Here is a 17,426-nt window from a genome sequence, read left to right on the forward strand (position 1 = left end):
TATAGTTTAATCCAGCCTCACCAATGATAACTCAGATACCTTTTACAAATGTATTGCAAGAACAGCTTTTTCATGTTTGCTCCTAATATCAGCAGAAACCCCTAATTATAGAACAACATTAGTGAAATAAAAAAAAAAAAAGATTTGCTTGGGGAAAAGGCTTTATGAGTAATCAGTGCAAAGCAGAAATCTTTTGCTGGGAATAATGCAGGCCAGCTGAGGTTTCTGTGAGGGTTTTGTTTTGCCTTGTTTTGGTTTTGGTTCTGTACTGCCTGGGTGACCTCTTCTCATCCATCACTTAATCAGGAAATAAAAAAAAAAAAAAAAAAAAACAAGCTGCAAGACAAACTCTTGTTCAAGATAAACCTTGTGACCTTCTAACAGGTTACTGAATCTTCTGTGAGAGGTCAGCTGGCCTAGTGATTTCTTATATGTTGGGACTTATTCATGAACCAGCTAAGCTCAGGCTGGTGTCACAGAACTGAGAGCACTAGTACTGTTCGTGGCCTCATCTCTAGCCACAGGGGTTATATTCTCTTCCCTTCAGAAACTCAGATGAAGGACCATATCTTTAAAACCAAATGTTTTAGATAAAACAGGGCCTGTTTTTTTTTTTTTCCCTGTGAGCATATGCATATCTTCTATTAATCCTGATGAGCTGGGGACATTCTGCAAAGAACAACCCAATAAGGTAAGTACTGAGTATTTTGCTAAGAAAGAAACGGATTTTCTGTGGGGTGTGAGGAAGAAGTACAAAAAGAACAAGAAAAATAGACCTTCATGAAATAAATGGTTTAGAGGTAAAGCTTATAAAATAGGAATTCTTTTCTTCCTTTTGTATTTTCTGAGGAAGTTCCACCTGTGAATCCACAAAATAGCACAAATACAAATACATCACATATGCCTGCTGTGATTAAATTTCTCTAATTACACAACCATACTTGATACGTGGGGCTGATGCATCACCTTTTTTTTCCCTTTTGTAATCATTGTTATATCCGTGCTCTATAATCAACGTTCATCACAGCTAATTAGAATTTCTTCGTCTGTTGTTTCTGAGATCTGATGTTCCTAGGGTTCGATTTGAAAAATACATTTTTAAACATCTGTAGACTCTGGAGCAAAAAAATAATAATAATAATCATTCTAGAGCTGTGTTACTCTCAAATAGCTTTTTGAAATTTTCATGTGCTATGATTTTCTTTTTTTATTGAATTTCAATGATTGCTCTTGGTGTGAAAAACCGAAACTTGCTTATAATTTTAAAGGAATCTCCTGAGATCTATAGATACCTTCCTGTTGGTGAAAGGAATTGTCAGTCTTTGTTTGTTACTATAGATTCTGTGGATTTCTGTATGATACTGGGGATGGTTATTTTTTTGTTGTAGTAGGTGGCCATTAATGTTGCTTTCTCTGATAAAAGGAATGGACTGCTGTGGATTTCCATCATTCACAAGTTTAAAGCTTAGGTTCATTTTCAAATGCAGTTTTCTTTCAGTAAATATTTTTAATTGCAGACACTGTAAATGCTAGATTCCAAAGATAGGAATGCTAGTTAAATTTTAGCTAGCCTATTACAATAAATTTAATCTACTTTCTAGATGTTACTTGGAGGCCAGAGCTTTATACTCACTGCTCTGTTTTCATCTGGATATCCTGCATCTCTTGCAACCCCTTCTTAGGACAATTGTAACCTTTCAGAATTTGACAGAAGAGTAAACCCAAGTGGAAGTCATTCACTATCCACTACATGCCATCTTTATATTTTGTATTATCCTAGCTTGTTTTCACCATCTTCCTTCATCTACATTTCCATTGCTATTGTTTGTACCTGGGCTTTGGACTGAGTCCTTCCCTAAAAAAACAAATCTGTGTTATTGAGCAGCCATTTGTTTCCCTCTCCTGAGAAGTTCACAGTACACTGGAGGATCCAGGCCCATGAACATATAATTACAATAAAATATGAAGTGACGTATTAGAAAAGAGGTAACTTCGAAGCCTTGCTAAGCTTCGAAAAAAGAATGAAAAGTCAGTGAGAGTGTTAGGAAAGGCTCCACAATAGAGGTCATATTTGTGCTGAGACTTGAAGATACTAATAAAATGTAAATAAAATTAATTTAAATTAAATTAAAAAAATAAATTTAGGGAATGACATTCTCTGTGCTAGGCACTCTAACCACTTAAAATGTATTAGTTCCTTTAAATGTAAGCACTTAAAATATATTAGCTCCTTCAAGTCTCAAGAACCCAATGAAGTGACACATATTATAACCATTTTAAAAGTAAGGAAACAGGCACAGAATAGTTAGCTGACTTGTTCAAAGTCACTGTGGCAGATTTTATTTTCTAAAGATGGCCATAGCAATATCATTCTTTCCGTATGCTTTCTTAAGCCTTGCCATTCCCACCTTAAGAGGAGAAGTCTAATTCCTTTGCTCGAGTCTGGTTGGGTTTGGAACTTGCATAAAACCATCAGAACGTGGCCAAAGTAACACTGAGTGACTTCAAGGCTAGGTTAGGAAATAAGACACAACATCCGCCTGGATCACCGGAACACTTGTACTGAAGTCCTGAGCTGCCATGTTATCAGTCATACCTTGAGGGTATCTTGCCTTGAGGAAGCCCAGACTAGCTCTCATGAGAGCCCATCCCAGGAAGAGAGAGAGGTGCCTGACCAACCCCTAGCAGCTCAAGTCCCTTTTGGCCTTTATAGCTCCACTCACACTATTTGACTATAGCTCAGGAGCCAGGACTGCCTAATGACACCTCTCCCAAATTCCTGCTCCACTGAAACTATGAGACAACACAATGATAGTTGTTTTCAAGCTACCAAACTTTGGACTTGATTTGATACATAGCAATACTATCAGTAGCAGTCACACAGCTAACAAGTAGTGAGCTAGAATCTGAACCCATTCTGACTCCACAGTTGCTTTTGCTTCTATGCCAGAAAATAAAGCTGGAGAAGATTCATGGACATTGTAAGTAAATGCTTTAAGTAAAACCTCGTCACATGACTGTGGTGCAAAATCTCTCCTTCAAATCAATATTCTTGGGGTCAAGAACTGTTTGCACATAGTGAGTTTTTTTTGTGTGTGCTTGAAAATGGAATGAGAGAACAGAGAATGTTTAATCGGATCATAAACACATCAACTATCATAATTGTAAAAGGTGGTTGATCAGTGATTGGGTAATGACTTGTAACCATGTTACAAAGACAGGGCAGTTCAGATGGTGAATTAGATGATGAATATTTTAATGAGGCAATATTCTTAGTAGGCAGCGTGGAGTGGAGTAGACTGAAACTATTTTGGAGTCAGAAAGCTTGATTTTAGTGAATTTGAATTTCAGTCTTGTCTTTAGTTAATTTATAGCGACGTGTTGAATTGTATCTCCCACACTAGCCAGTAAGCTTATTTAGCATGGGAATGGAGGTTTACCTTAAAATACTAAGACAAATACTAGTATTAATACCCTAATAATGGGTTTGATCCCCTGGATTCTCTGGGCCCAACATAAAGAAGACATCCAGTAAATATTTCCTTAGTGAATGAATACAATACAGTATCGTTACCTATCATCACCGTGCTATGCATTAGATCTCTAGAACCCACTCATCTTCTACAACTGAAATTGTACTCTTTGAGCAACATCTCCTTTCCCACTCCCCCTTCTTCTCCTGCCAACCAACCGCTATTCTACTCTCTCATGAGTTTGATTATTTTAGATTCCACATAAAAATGAGATCATGCAGTATTTGGGGGTTTTTGTGTGTGTGTGTGTGTGGCTATTTCACTTAACATAATGCCCTCCAGTTTCATCCATGTTGTTGTAAATGAGAGAATTTCCTTCCTTTTTTTTTTTTTAAGGCTGAATAATATCTCAGTGTGTATATATAACACATACTCTTTATCTGTCTGTTGATTGATGAACATTTAGGTTATATCCATGTCTTGGCTGTCGTGACTAATGCTGCAATGAACATGGGACTATAGATACCTTTTTGAGATTCAGATTTCATTTCTCTTGGATGTATACCCAGAAGTAGAACTGCTAGGTTGCATGGTATTTCTATTATTAATTTTTTTCAGAACTTCATACTATTTTCATAGTGGCTATACTAATTTACATTTCCCTCAACAGTGTACAAGGTTTCCCTTTTCTCCACATCCCCTTCAACACTTGTCATCTTTTGTCTTTTCCATAATTTCCATTCTAACAGGTATGAATGATATCTCATTGTGGTTTTGATTTTCATTTTTCCTAATGATCAGTGGTATTGAGAACACATTTACAACCTGTTGGCCATTGTATGTCTTTTTTGAAAAATGTCTATTTAGGACCTTTCCCCATTTTTAAAAGTTGAGTTTTTTTTTTCTTTGCTATTGAGTTGTACCAGTTTCTTATATATTAAATCTAAATCTTATCACCACACACACACATACACATGCATAGTAGTAATTACGTAGAAGTGATAGGTAACTTATTTAAATTAATTGTGGTGATCTTTGCACCATATATACAGTAAGAAACACACATATAGTAAGACTATATGTATTTATAAACACCAAGTTGTATCTTTATACCATATATGTATATATAGAGAGACACATATATATAGTAAGACTATATATATTTATAAACATCAAGTTGTATACTTTAAATACATGCAATTTTTACCAGCAAATATATCTCAACAAAGTTATTTAAAGAAGCAGTAACTTATTTTCTTAGAGCTTCATTTTTCTTATTTCTAAAACATAAATCAATAGTTGAGTTTGTAATCTGGAAATTATCAGCACTTATATCTTGGACTTGTCATTTTTTCTAGGTCATGGTGGGGCTGCTCTTCACAGATAAATAAATAGCTACATTTAAAATTTATCTTCTTGACACATTGGAGAGTAGATCAATGTTATATGCAAAAAAACCCACTATTAGCACTAATGTGACATCTGTTCCTATCATTGTCCTATAGTGATGCATGGATGAAGGAGGATTTGAGAATCCAGCTAAAAGATAGATTTAGGATATCACATTTTACTTCAGGATACAGAGGTTCATGTGATTTAATGCTCTTCTGGGATAGGAGTTTCTCAACCATGGCTACCTCCATTCAGAAAGTTAAATTCTAATCTTATTAATAATACGGCTTTCTCTACCTCCCTGATTTGTGAAGTTCACATGTTACTCTGAATGTGAGAATATGAGGCAAACCTAAAAATGCTAATTATGTGAAAGAATATGTAATTGGTAATTATAATTATTAATCATGACTGATTTGTGTTGTTATAACTTAAGGGAAATATAGACCAAAAGAGCCAGTTAGTTTTTGTTAGTTGTGTTGTAGACTTGTCTGTGACTTTTTGTCTGTATGGATAAGAGCTGATAATTCAGCAAGACTGCATCCTAAAAACTTGCAGCCTTCCACCATATCACACAGTGGAGCTATTTTTTGCAGCTCCTTCGTAAAAGTAATATGTAAATTGCGGAGACTTTGAAATCAAAGTAATTGCATTTGGAAGGCTACCTTGCTATGAATTAGAAAAAAAGGGGGAAAAAAGAAACAAAAGAGAACAAATTTCATTTGTAACTAACATTTGAGAAATAATGATAATAGTAATAACAGTACCATGTAACTAAATGTTTCCATTCATTTCACATGTAATAATTTAATCTTCACAATGAACCAATGATGCAGGTCTATAGCTATTCCCTTCCCTTCTTTTTAAAGATGAGGAAATTGAAGAATAAAGAGTAAGCTAAAGATCTGATATTCAGATTCTGTCCAGACACCATAGTCTTAACCATATCACTACAGTTAGAATGCAATTACTAGTTTTAATGAAAGGTTGTGGTTAAAAATAGCTCTATAGGGGCACTTGGGTGGCTCAGTCAGTTAAGTGTCTGACTTGATTTTGGCTCAAGTCATGATCTCAGGGTCATAAGATCAAGCCCTGTGTCAGACTCCACCCTCTGAGGAGTCTGCTTGAGATTCTTTTCCCTCTCCCTCTGACTGTCCCCCCCAATAAATAAATAAACCCTTAATTAGCTCTATAAATATTCCCAACATATTCCAAACAATTCTTAATTATGAACAGATAAGGGCTATGGTAAGGAGGTGATAATTTTAGAGTTATTATCTAACTTCACCGATTTACTGCAAATTACTATGACATGTTTAAAGTCAACATAATTTTAGTTTCAATATTTTGGCCTTTTTGAAAAGTTCTTAAAAATGAATATATCTCTAGAAACATAGGCTGTATTAAATGAGTGTTCTATAATATAATGGCTTTTTTTCCAGTTATCTCTGGTTTCATTTATTTTAAGTAGCCATTATTTAATAAAAGTTTTTTTTCCTATTAAAATGTAACTTGTTTTTTCCCACAATTCCCTTTGTCAGATAACTTTCTGTTGAATATTTTTTTAAAGTCATCTAATGGAAATATGAAAGAAAAAATAAAGCAACTGTATTTAGTACCAGAGAGAGCCTTTTCAGTGAGTTTCAAAGTTTACATGGCATTTTCTTTCTTTTTCTTTTCTTAAAATTTTATTTATTTATTAATGAGAGATACACACAGAGAGAAAGAGAGAGAGAGGCAGAGACACAGGCAGAGGGAGAAGCAGGCTCCATGCAGGGAGTCTGATGTGGGACTTGATCCCGGGTCTCCAGGACCAGGCTCTGGGCTGAAGGCAGTGCTAAACCTCTCAGCCACTCAGGCTGCCCTACATGGCATTTTCATAGGTATTATCATAGTTTTACTTCTCAATATTTCTATGAAGTATCATTAGATTCCTTTTCAAATGAGTAAGAAGAGACTCACAAATGTGAAGTGAATTGCATAATGGTAGAACTAGGAGTCAAACAGATTCTCTGAACTCTAATATTTTATTGTCTTATACTTGTTTTCCACCTTGTACAGAGGCCATGTAAAGGAATGAAGTTATTGGTTCATAAGGAATGATCTCTAATACTTTCTCCAATAGTCTAGCACATTGCCACATTGACTCCTTTCTTTCTTTCCATAACCAATGATGAATAGCATGAGAAAGAACGTGATTGGATCTCAGGAGACTCATTAAGGTCAAGATTTTTGTTTTGAGGTTCAGAGTTTGTTCTCTAGTGACTAGAGGTTGAATGGATTGCCCAAGCCTTGAAATGAAAGTACATGCACCAATTTAAGCAAAATCCTAGAATTAAAACCATGTACAGAAGTTATTCCTCTGTCATTATGTAAATTCTTCAAAATAAATATATTATTAAAATTATCCCTCATGAGTAATTCTGTAGTCTCAAATTAAAAATCCAGAACGTTGTTTGAATGCATTTCCTAATTATATATGGGGCATATATGAACTTCTCAAAGACATTGATTACTGTCATATCTTATCTTAACCTATAGAGAATTACATTAAGCTTGGGAACTACAGAAAAGTCGACTGATTTGCTGTAAAAGCTAATTGCCATAAGAAGCTTAGGTCATTCACTTCATGAAGCCTATTGATTTGAAAATCAGTATAATACATAAGATGTGTGTGCACTTTTTGGGTTATTTTCACAAAGCAAACACACACTTCTTTAAAAACAAAAATACATACACCAAATTGGACCAAGTATTTGGTTTAGAGAAAGATGTGAGTAAAATAAAACACTTCTAATTTTGCCTCTTTACTCAGCACTGTGGCCACCTCTGTTTAGTATTTGCTTTGACCTGAAAGCAGTGTAAGCTATTACTAAGACTGCATAAAAACAGGCTAAATGGATCACATGATTTTTAGAATAGAAGAATGTTTTAAGAGAACAATCAAGTATAAGGTGCCCAAATTCACAAATTTTGTTTAAAGATAGAAATTAGCAGCCTATTAGTGTAGCTAATTTTATGTGTTTGCAGTTCTGTTTTATTTTGTCCTACAACCAGAAATGCAATAGTGCTCTTGCAAACATCATATTTAATTCTTGAAGAGACTGCAGTATGTCATTACAGATGGATTGATAGCCTTGATGATATCATTGAACTTTTGTCATGCCTAACCTGGAAGACTTGCTATATGTCAGAGAATTTTTGTCATTCATCTTGCTTTTGAAAGGCCAAATTTATTTGCAACCTTGAATGACATTGGACACATGAAACAGCCTGAAATCTATCATGCAGTGAGTATCTTATAAAACTGCAATTTAAAATCCTAAGTATTGACTTGGTTTTCAGAACCATCTTCAAAGCCAATGACTTTCAAATTTTTTACTCATATACACTGATTTTCAGTTGATAACAATAACTTTATATTTTCATTTTTTGAATACATGAAGTCATCATATGTGTGCCATGTTTTATTATTTACATTTAAGATAAAAGTAGAAAACAACAGAAGTGGAAATGCTTGTTTATATTTTATATTTATTAAGGTCAATATGTAACCAACCAATGGAGAAGTACTAGTAATGAAGTCTATCCTTTGGTGGAATTATTCAGCCAATTTTCTTAAAAGTCTCAGAATATATATAAATACAGCAGGGTTGCATGAAAGCAGTACTATCAGAGGAAAAACAAAATCATTTTTGAGCTTTCTCTGTTGTACAAGAAATGTGATATATGTTACTCTAAATTTATTCCATTCATATTAAAGCTGAATTCATGTTAATATAAATTAAACAAGAAAGTCAATTAAATGCCTTCTGTGAACCAGGTTTGAGTTCTCAAACATGTGATAATAATAGCTAATGCTTAGCAAATAATAATAATAATAATAATAATAATAGCTACTGTTTATGGAACTATATGTTAGAAACTGTGCTAAGTATTTTAAATGTATTATTTAATTTGATTCCCACAGAAGCCTTATAAAGTAATTACTTTCTTTTTTAGTGTACAGATGACTAAATTAAGAACTATGAAGTTAGCAACAAACATTTCATGAAGGGTTTTACTATTTTGTTCATGTGTACTTTGGCAAATCAAGACTTAAGCCAAATAAGAGCTACTCTATTTGGAATTTTGTGTCCAGGGAGGTGGCCTACCTCTGTTACATTTTAGCTATCCTTAAAGGGTTTCTGCTTTAGACCTAGCAGGAGGTTCTTGGTATAAAATGTGTGATATCCTTTCCTTTTATCAAATCTTCAGTACATAAGCATGGATCAAATTTTCATGAGAACACATAGTCTCTCTTATAACTTCCACTGCGGGTCTTCTAGAATGCTGCTGTCCTTATCATTTGAATGTGAAGATGCCCCCAGAGACCAAAAACATTGGCACGCATTGCTGCTTTCTCAAGTGTGGAGCATCCCAGTGATTAGATGGTACAGCCTTGGCCATGAAAAATGAACTGAGTAAAATGCCAACATTCTATATGTCATTGAGTAGCTTTTAAGCTCCTCACAAAGCATTTTAAAAAGCAAAATCTTTATTAAAAAAAAGACACTATTTATTCTAAAATTCAAGTACTACACTAAAAGTGATATAAATCTGCACCGTGGCAGAGTATATAAAAAAGAAAAAAGAAGTACAAGAAACATTTTAGCCTTAAATTTAATTTTTTTTGCATGCATTGTACTATTTTTCTCAAAGTATACTTATTACAAAGAAGTTAGGAAACAGACAAATATAGGGCAACAAAAAAAATCATCCACTTCATTCAGAGATAAGTTTGTTTAGCATATTTAAATATATTCTTGCATTTTTTTTCTAATAAGATATATTGATATCTAAGATAAGAAAATAAGGAGATACATATGGGGTTACCATTATATATACACATCCTTAATGTGTTGTGACATTTGAAGAAGTGAATAAATATTTCCCTGGAATGTGATGTTAATTCTTGTATAGTAGTCCTATGTTTGGAATATTACAATTTACTTAAAATTTTACTATATGAAATTCAGCTTCCATTTTTCCTCATCTGATTTTTATTTTTTAAAAATATTTTATTTATTTATTCATGAGAGATACAGAGAGAGAGGCAGAGACACAGGCAGAGGGAGAAGCAGACTCCATGTAGGGAGCCCGGTGTGGGACTTGATCCCTGGTCTCCAAGATCACACCCCAGACTGAAGGTGGCACTAAACTGCTGAGCCACCTGGGCTGCCCTCATCTGAGTAAAAACAAAAAAACCATAAATCATTATGGACAATTGTAATTTCCCTTGAATATATTCTTGAAGTAGAATCACTGAGCAGTAAAGTGTATATATATATATATATATATATACTTTATATATATATTCTGATTTTAAAAATGTCTTTCTTAAGTAAGACACACAATATTATATCGCTTTTATCACTTTTAGGTGTACAACATAGTGATTTGACAAGTCTGTATGTTATACTGTGCTCACCACAAGTATAGCTACCATCTGTCACCATATAATGCTATTACAATACCACTGACTATATTCCCTATGCTGTACCATTTATTCCTGGGACTGACTTACTCTGTATTTGAAAGCCCATACCTCTCTCTTCCCTTGACCTATTTTGCACATCTCTCCATCCTCTTCCCCTCTGGCAACCACCAGTTTGTTCTCTGCATCTATGGGTCCTTTTCTGCTTTTGTTCTTTTATTTTGTTTTGTTTTGTTTTTATGATTCCACATATATGTGAAACCATATGGTGTATATCTTTTTCTGTCTGACTTATTTCATTTAACAAAATGCCCTCTCATTCCATCCATGCTGTCACAAATGGCAATATCTCATTCCTTTTTATGGTTAATTTTCCATTGTATATGTAATATCCCACATCTTCATTATCACTTGAGTTTACTTCCATATGTCGGCGATTATAAATAATTCTGCAATAAACATAGGCATGTATATACCTTTTCAAATTGATATTTTTGTTTTCTTTAGGTAAATATCCAGTAGTGGAATTATTGAATCATATAGTATTTCTATATTTAATTTTTTGAGGAACCTCCATACTGTTTTCCATAGTAGCTGCACCATTTACATTTCCAACAACATTGTATGAGAGTTCCTTTTTCTCCACATCCTCATCAATACTTGTTATTTTTTTTTTATTCTAGCCATTCTGACTAATATGAGGTGATATCTCATTGTGGTTTTTATTTGCATTTCCCTGGTGATTAGGGATGTTGAGCATCTTTTCATGTGTCTGTTGGCCATCTGTATATCTTCTTTGGAAAAATGTCTATTCCAGTCATCTCCTCATTCTTTCTAGTGGAATTAGTATCAGTTTTTTGATGTTGAATTATGTAAATTCTTTATATATTATGGGTATTAACCCCTTGTTTGATATATCATTTACAAATATCTTCTCCCATTCGGTATGTTGTCTTTTCATTCTGTTAAGTCTCCTTCACTGTGCAAAAAACATTTTATTTTGGTGTAGTCTCAATAGTTTGTTTGCATTTCCCTTCCCTGAGTAGACATATCTAGAAAAGCATTGCTAAGGCTGATGTCAAAGAGCTTACCGCCTATGTTTTCTTTTAGAAGTTTATGGTTTCATGTCTCACATTTAGGTATTTAATCCATTTTGAATTTATTTTTGTGTATGATGTAAGAAAGTTGCCTAGTTTCATTCTTTTGCATGTAGCTGTCCAGTTTTCCTAACACTATTTATTGAAGACTGTCTTCTCATTGTGTATTTTTGCCTCCTTTGTTGAAGTTTAATTGACCATATAAGATGGGTTTAATTCTTAGGCTCTTTATCCTTTTCCATTGATCTATGTGTCTGTTTTTTTTTTTTTTTCTTTGCCAGTATCATACTGTTTTGATTACTATAACTTGGTAATATATCTTGAAATCTGGGATTGTGATACCTCCAGCTTTTTTCTTCTTTCTCAAGATTACTTTGGCTATCTGGGATCTTGGTGCTTCCATATACATTTTAGGATTATTTGTTCTAGTTCTATAAAAATGCTATTGGTATTTTGTTAGGGACTGCATGAAATCTGTAGATTGTTTTTGGATAATATGGGCATATTAACCACTGTCCAATTTTTGCTGACACTTGAATCAAGAAGTACTTCCCAGTTTGTGCTCTCACTAGCAAAGTATGCTATATTCCTTTTGCCATACCCTAACAACCCCTACACACATTAGCATTGATTTTAATCTTAGTAAATATAATAGGGAAAAATAGTATTAATTTTATTTCAGTTTTAGTTTTTTGCTTGACAATTAAGCTTAACAACATTGACATTTATTAGATATTTTTATTTCTGATTTCAATTTATTTCATTTTATTAGACCAAATTTCTGTTTGGGAGAGTTATCCTTTTCCCTTTGATATATATTAATTTTTTAACATAGTATAGATTTCTACCCTTTGCTATGTATGTGTCAATGTTTTATTTTTCAGTTCTTATTTTTCTTTTAATTTTGGCCACTCTAAATGGGAGATTTTAAAGTTTATGTGGGGAAGTCTATCAGCCTTTTCTTTTATGCTTTTACTACTGGTATTAGAGTCAAAAGTATAAAGTATATTTGTAAAATATATCTTGCTATTTTGTGTGCTACTAAAATTCTTTCTGAATAGAAGAAAGAGATTTTAAGTCCTTTTTTTAAAAAAAATAAGGTTGTTTCTTTTTTTTTTTTTTTTTTGAGATTTCTATTTATTTATTCATGAGAGACACAGAGAGAGGCAGAGACATAGGCAGAGGGAGAAACAGGTTCCATGCAGGAAGTCCAACGTGGAACTCAATCCTGAGATTCCAGGATCATGCCCCGAGTCAAAGGAAGATGCTCAACCACTGAGTCACTCAGGCATCCCTATATCAATTTTGTACACTAGTCATTTTGACCAATAAAATATCTAATTGTCTTTTATTTTTTATCTCCTGCCAATGTAAGAATCCCATCTTATCAGTTTGATTATGAGTTTTTGAAAGAGCTAAATTTTGTCTGGCATTTGTTAATAGCATGAATCTATTACTAGGCTTAAGTAGACCTATGTGGAAAGGGATTCTTTCACATGATATTCATTATTTTAATATTTCAGGAATTTAAACTGAGTATCTTAATTGACAGTTTTCTCTCATATTATCTCACAGATACATACTTGTTCACATTTTTTAGGAGTAAAAGGCCTTGCCTCTAACTGCCCCATAACCAGATGTAACAGTTTAGGGAAGGAATTTTCAAATATTTTTAGTAGCAAAAACCATCACTTTATTCAAACAAATTTTAAGTTCAGAGTTACCTAATATGTAAAATAGACTAAAGCAATTTTTCACTTATTGATTAGAGACAACATGCTAGGGTACCCCCCTTTTCATTCCTCCTCCTCTCCTCCTGAGCAGGACTTCCTTGAGAGAACTCTGTGAATCCCTAAGAATATGAAACCAAATCTTTCTTTTTTCTTTTTTTTTTTTAAAGATTTTATTTATTCATGAGAAACACAGAGATGTGTGTGAGAGAGGCAGAGACATAGGCAGAGGGAGAAGCAGGCTCCATGCAGGGAGCCCGATGTGGGACTTGATCCTGGGACTCCAGGATCACGCCCTGGGCCGAAGGCAGGGGCTAAACTGCTGAGCCACCCAGGGATCCCCCAAATCTTTCTTATCAGGAAGAGTAAAGCCAGATGTCTTTAGAGCCAGTCAAATGCTATAAGTAAATTAGATTACTCAGTTAGCAGGAATAGATTGTGGAAAAGAGTAGTGAGCTGGAAAACATATAGAAAGTATTTGTTTGGTCCAAAAGTATAAATTATTTTCCAAAATCTTGTTTAGGACAATGCAAACCAAACATTACTTTTATTTTTAAATTCTGTATTTATTTCAGGTAAAACCAAGCAGAGGCAATTTGACTGGATCATATCGATTTGACTTTCCAGTGAGGTAATTTTGTTATGATACGTTTTACACTAGGGCTTACCTTTTAGTGAAGGTCTGTATTAGTCAAAAATTGATAAATAAAATTTTGACACTTTTTGAAAAATTCTGTTGAAGACTTTGTCATTATTTTATCTAATGACCTGTATGTTCAAAACTCATGTAACAAATTTAATGCCAGCAAAAATACATCCTTCCTAAAAAACAAATATTTTCATTTGAACAGTCACCTGAAAATTATATAAACCATTGTTTTATTCTTTGTTCTTTCTTCCCTATTAGAAATCTCAGAACTATTTTTTTAAAAGAATGATGGCATCGGCAATATTACGACAAAAGCTAAAACTTTTAAAGACATAATTCCACCATTGTTATATGTTAAAATATTTAATTTTTATTTTTTTCCAAGATTTCTCCATAAGAAAGTATAGATTTAATAGTTGTAACTGAAATATAGAAATATTTTTAATCTATTTCAATATAACAGTTTTCCATGTTGTTTTATGGCCCTCATAATTATAGCTTGTAATGACTGCATTGGAGTGATATATTTAATGTACATTGATATTCCCGTATTGGTGAATATTTAAATTGTTATAAATGTTTGCTTAATACCTATATCACCTTCAGTTTTCTTTTTAATGACCATACTTTTTTTGAATAAACATAATTTTGTATAACTTCATCAGTTTATTTTTTATTTTTTAATGATTTTATTTATTTATTCATGAGAGACATCATAGAGAGAGAGGCAGAGACACAGGCAGAGGGAAAAGCAGGCTCCATGCAGGGAGCCTGACGTGGGACTCGATCCCAGGTCTCCAGGATTAGGCCCTGGGATGAAGGTGGCACTAAACCGCTGAGTCACCCAGGCTGCCCACTTCATCAGTTTATAATGACCTTTTCATGACATTATGTATGGAAAGGTGTCTAACACAATCATATTCTTTTGGAATATATTTTCGGATAAATTCTTAAGAGTAGAATTAAAAGATTCTTGATATGTGATCTATTCCAATATATATCCTCTTTTCAGCAAACTAAGCTCAGAGAATAATATCCAAACTGGTATGTAAACTTATACTCTAATATTTCTTAGGAAGTCAACCTTCATTGGTTTTCCCCTCTGTGGTATCCTACAGCACAAAGCTCAGGACCTATTAATTGACAAAGAATACAAGACTCTATCATTTCATGATTATTAGTCCTGAATACCTGGCTTGTTGATGAGTCAAAATGTTAAGAAAAATTAACAAGTTTACAATGGCTCAATTAATGGAGCTTTCTTTGGGCTAATTTAAAGAAAACTAAGGAAAATGAAGAAATAGTATGAACAGGAGATCTTTTACTGGCTATGATAGTGTAAATTGTAACAGACCAACTCTCTAACTGGAAACAGCTTAAAAAGTTTCATATAATATAAAAAAAAAATCACTCCTCTGAAGACATCAGAGTATAACATGGCAGCTAGGAAAGTAAGTGAGGTGAGTTTACCCCTTGAGGGGTTAATTCATGAGTAACATAAAGGGACAAGCTGAAAAGGTGAGAAGAAGGTGAATGCTAATAAGGAGAAAAGGTACGCAGGGCTAAGGAGATATAAATTGGAATTCAAAGCTATCATGGAAGTCAAAGTTTGAGAGATCAAGATACTAAAGAGAAGATATATCAGTCAAAGTCTAATAAAAGACAGAAACCACAGCAAAGATTTGATTGGGGGAAATAATACAGATTATTAATTAGGAACTGAAGATAAAGTACTCAGAGGGAAAAAGAGAATGCTGAAGAATATAGAAACAGCAGCAGATGGTAGGGAGCAGCCACATATCTAGGTCTGAAAGGAGAGTACAAGAAAGGAACAGACTTGGAAGCATTCTCCCCCCGCCGCCCACCTAGCAGGTTGAAATCCAGATCTCGGTGAGGATGTGACTATGACCCACAGGATGGCATAAAACTTTGCAGAGGTGTTGCTGGAAGGGATGGTGGGTAGGAGCCTGTTGCTGGGAGTAGCAGTGAGATTCACTGAGAAGCTGTCTGCTGGGGTACTGGTGAGACTTGCTGAAGGGTATGTACCACTAGGTCTCTCAGTTGCCACTGGTAGGGTAGCTGCTTCCTGGTGAAGAAGCTTCCCACTGACACAGAGGCAGCCCACTGACAAGGAGACAGCTCCTTGTACACACCTGCAAAACAGAAAGCACTACCATCCAAGTGATGAGCCCCTTCCTCTTATGGCATTCCTCTGAGCCTCAACAAAGAAGACTTAATATTGCACCATCAGGCAAGGTAGAGATATTCATAAGGTCCAGCTTCAATATCATAAAGCAAATCTAAGAAGAATAGATTTATAAAAATGAGAAAATTGATGAAAATTATGAAATGAGAAAATTCACCTGAGAAGAAGAATTTAGAAAAATAATCAACTGTAAATAGTAGAAACAAAAAAGAAAACTTTAACAGAAAATGAAGTAGATGGAATTAATGGTATATTATAAATAGCTGTGTATCAAATTAATAATCTAGAAAACAGAAATATATCTAGTGCAATATATCTAGATGGAAGTAAAGAAAGAAAAAATATGATACAACAAAACAAAACAAAACAAAAAGCATGAGACAAATGATATGTAGGTCTTACATATTGTGCTATACAGTACTAGGAAGAAAAAAGAAAATAGGGTAAAAACAATATTCGAAGAGATAATGGTAGATACAATTTCTCTGAAACTTGAAGTCATGAAACTACAAAATTGAGATGCACTGCAAACTCCAAAGAGGGAAAGTACAAAATGAAACACACAAAAGCATATCGTAGTAAAACATATGACAAAAAAGGACAATGAGAAAATCTTAAAAGCAGACAGAAAATCATATTATATTCAAAGGGAAATTTAAAGGACAATGGAATATCACTTTTGAAATGCTTAAAACAACTTCCAACCTAGAGAATTCAATTCCATTGAAAATTTTCTTCAAAAATTTTACTTCGAAAAAGAAGTAATAAGTGGAGAAGAAAAGACAAATCTGTGCAGAAGAGATCCAAAAATATACATAGATACTTCATCCTCAAAAAAGGGAAACCATAACTCCCTGCTCCTTAAGTGTGGGCTATGAAAAAAGACTTCATTCAAAAGAATAAAATATGGAAAAAGGGATAAACAAGAATAACCTTATAGTGGAGAAACCTGTCAAACATGTCAACCTGGGGATCAAAGTTGACATCAACAGTCCTAAGTCATACTGATAGTATATATCTTTAATATGATGTCATGAAAATGGCACTTTACCTCTGTGAGATTCCTCCTCAAGACACATAATCCCAGTCTAATAATAAGAAAAACATCATAAAAATCCAAATTGAAAGACATTCTATAAAATACCTGACTAGTACCCCTCAAAAATGTCAAGGTCATTAAAAGCAAGGAAAATAGTAGACACTGTCACAACCCAAAGGAACCTAACCTACTTGACAACTATATGTGATACGATAACCTGGATGGGATCCTGGGACCCAAAAAGGGAATTCAGTAAAAACTAAGGAAACCAAAAAATGGATTTTAAATAATAATAACGTATCAATATTGGCTTATTATTATTAAAATGTACCATACTAATGTAAGATTTATAATAGTGAAATAT

At 33.7% G+C, this 17,426-nt stretch overlaps 1 protein-coding gene across 2 annotated transcripts in view; it reads left to right on the forward strand.

Moving 5' to 3' along the window:
- The window catches only part of LOC112645926 (uncharacterized), a 548,956-nt gene that overhangs the window by 330,424 nt on the left and 201,106 nt on the right, over positions 1–17,426 (forward strand). For both annotated transcript variants that reach the window (XM_049105761.1, XM_049105760.1), the window contains exon 7: positions 13,744–13,799. The gene's annotated coding sequence lies outside the window, so the exon portion shown is untranslated. The remainder of the gene's footprint in view (positions 1–13,743; positions 13,800–17,426) is intronic.

Source organism: Canis lupus, chromosome 34 (genome assembly GCF_003254725.2).
Source record: "Canis lupus dingo isolate Sandy chromosome 34, ASM325472v2, whole genome shotgun sequence".
NCBI lineage: Eukaryota > Metazoa > Chordata > Mammalia > Carnivora > Canidae > Canis > Canis lupus.